We start from the raw sequence: 3451 nt of genomic DNA on the forward strand, positions 1-3451 counted from the left end.
GAGGCATTATACTTGCTGATTTTAAACCATATAGATGCATGAAATAGAATAGGGGACCCAAAAATAGACCCATACATATATGATCAATTAATTTATTGTCAAGATTTGGGAGAAGTCCAAGTGCCCATCAATAAAAAAAAAAGCTGTGGTACAATTACACAAGGGACTACTACTCAGACATAAAAAAGTAAATGTTACCTTTGCAACAGCATGGATGGACCAAGAGGCTATTATGCTAAGTGAAACAAGCCAGTCAGAGAAAGACAAATACCATAGGATTTCACTTACATGTGGAATCTAATGAACGCAATAAACAAATTAGAAACAGACTGACAGCTGGCAGAGGAAAGGATGAGTAGGAGACTGGGTGAAATACACAAAGGGATTAAGCAAAAAAAAATCTCAGACACAAACAACAGAATGGTGAGTATCAGAGGGTAGGGGGTGTGGTGAGAACAGGTGGAAGAGGGTAAACAATCAGGGATAAATGGAGATGGAAGGAGAATAGACTTTGGATGTGTGAGCATAATACAATGTGAAGATATTGTAGAATTGTATACTGGAAACCTATATAATTTTATTGACCAATGTAACCCCAATAAATTCACTTAAATTGTTTAACATTTATTACAAAGGAGGCAAGAATACACTATGGGGGAAAAGACAGTCTCTTCAATAAATAGTGTTAAAAAATTTGACAGTCACATGAAACAAATAATGAAACTAGACAACTATCTTCCCCTATACTTACATTACTTTACACTTATGCCATATTTTCTTTTTCCATTTATCCATTAGGTTGTTTCCACATCTTGGTTTTTGTGAATAATGCTATAATAAACATGTAAATGTCTCTTTGAGATCTTTCCTTGATTTCTTTTGCATAAATACCCTGAAGTGGGATTATTGCTGAGTAGACTGTCTCTATGCCATTGTATGTTCTTGCCTTCTTTATCAGATAGTAATTGAACATAAAGGCATGGATGTGCTTCTGTGGCCTTTATTCTCTTCCATTGACCTGTATGTCTGCTTTTATTCAGCAATAAGCTGTTTTGTTTACTATGGCCTTGTAGTACATTTTGGTACTAGGTAATGTGATTACTTCACTTTGTTCTTCTTTCTCAAAATTGCTGCTGCTATTAGAGGGTCTTTTGTGGTTTCATGATAATTATTACATTATTTATTCTAGTGTTGTGAACTATGTCATTGGTATTTTATAGGAATTGCATTGAATTGATAGATTGTTTTGAGTAGCATAGGCATTTTAACAATATTAATTCTTTCTATTCATGACCATGGTATATGCTTTCATTAACTTGTATATTCAATTTTTTGCTTCAGTGTCTCATCATTTTCTGACTACAGATATTTTACCTCCATGGTTAAATTTATTACTGGGCTTGTTTGTTTTTTGATGCAACTGTAAATGGGATTGTTTTCTAAATTTCCATTTCTGATAGTTCATTATTGGTGTATAAAAATGCAAGCAACTTCTGAATATTTATTTTGTATCCTGCTACTTTACTGAATTCATTTATTCTGATAATTTTGGTATAATCTTTAAGGTTTTCTATATACTGTATCATGTCATCAGCAAATAATGATATTTTTACTTCTTCCTTTCCATTTGGATTCCACTTGTCTGGCTGCTCTAACTAAGACTTCCAGTACCATGTTGAATAAGAGTGTTGAAAGTGGACCTTTTTTTTTTTCTTCATCTTAAAGGAAATACTTTTATTCTTCACCATTGCGTATGACGTTAGGTGTGTGTTTGTCACATATGATCTTTATTATGTTGAGATCTTTTCCTTCTACTTATGCTTTATGAGACTTTTTATCATGAATGCATACTAGATTTTGTCAGAAGATTTTTCTGCATCTACTGATATGATCATATGATTTTTACTCTTCATTTTGTTTGTGTAGTGCTGTGATGGAGAACCTTCTGAGCTCGGCGTGTCAGCATTTTGAAAAACCCTAACTTAACTCTGGTGCCGTGTCACATATAGAAATTTTTTGATATTTGCAACCATAGTAAAACAAAGACATATTTTTGATATTTATTTTATATATTTAAATGCCATTTAACAAAGAAAAATCAACCAAAAAAATGAGTTCACGTGTCACCTCTGACACGCGTGTCATAGGTTCGCCATCACTGGTGTAGTGTATCATATTAGTTGATCTTCAAGTATTGTATCAACCTTAAATTGCAAGAATCAATTCCACTTCATCATTATGTTGACCTTTTTAATGTATTGCTAAATTCGGTTTGCTAACATTTGGTTGAAAATTTTTGCATCTATATTCATCAGGGATATTGGTCTGTAATTTTCTTAATTTTTTTGGACTCATCTAATTTTGGAAACAGGATAATGCTGCCCATGTAAAATAAGCTTCTTTTCTTTTCTTGTCTATTCAAATCTTTTGAGGGTGAGGGGAAAAAAAAAGGTGATAGTGCCTCATTGGATGCTTGGTAAAATTCACCTGTGAAGCGATCTGGTCCAGGGCCTTTGTTTATTGGAAGTTGTTTAATTACTGATTCAATTTCACTAATTGTAATCAATCAATTCAGATTTTTTTCTTGATTATGTTTTAGGAAATTTTATGTTTCTAAGAATTTATCTCTTTTATCCAGATTGTCCAACTTGTTTGCAAATAGTTTGTAATATTTTTGTATAATCCTTTGTATTTCTGTGGTGTTATTTCTCCTTTTTCATTCCTGACTTTGTTTTAAATTTGGGTCCTCTGTTTTTTTTTATTCTTCTTGATGAGTCTGGTTAAAGTTTTATCAATCTTTTTATCTTTCCAAAGAACCAGCTCTGGGTTTCAGTGTTTCTTTGAATTGATTTATTAGACTCTATTTCATTTATTTATGCTCTGATCTTTATTATCTCCATTTTTCTACATACTTTGAGCTGTGTGTATTGTTTTTTTCTAGTTCCTTTAAGTGTAAGGTTAGATTGAGACTTTTCTTATTTCTTGTGATAGTTCTGTAATACTGTGAGTTTCCCTCTTAGGGCTTCTTTCACTGTGTCCCATAGATTTGAGGTTTTCGTGTTATTATTTTCATGTTTCAAGGTATCTTTTGATTTATCCCTATATCATTGTTAACCCATTCATTGTTTAGTATCATGTTATTTAGCCTCCATGTGTTTGTGTGTTCTTCAGTGTTGTTTTTTTTATTGATTTCTAGTATTATACCATTATGTTCAGAGAAGATGCTTGATATGATTTCAGTCTTCTTAAATTTATTGAGACTTGTTTTGTGTTTTAATATGTGGTCTGTCCTAGAAAATGCTCCATGTGATGTGAAAAGAATGCATATTCTGCTGCCTTGATGTGAAAAGCTCTGAAGATATCAATTGAATCCATCTGACCTAGTGTGTCATATAAGGCCACTCTTTCCTTGTTGATCTTCTGTCAGGAAGATCTATCCATTGATGTGAAA

Source organism: Myotis lucifugus, unplaced genomic scaffold (assembly GCF_000147115.1).
Source record: "Myotis lucifugus unplaced genomic scaffold, Myoluc2.0 scaffold_230, whole genome shotgun sequence".
In the NCBI taxonomy this organism is placed as follows: domain Eukaryota; kingdom Metazoa; phylum Chordata; class Mammalia; order Chiroptera; family Vespertilionidae; genus Myotis; species Myotis lucifugus.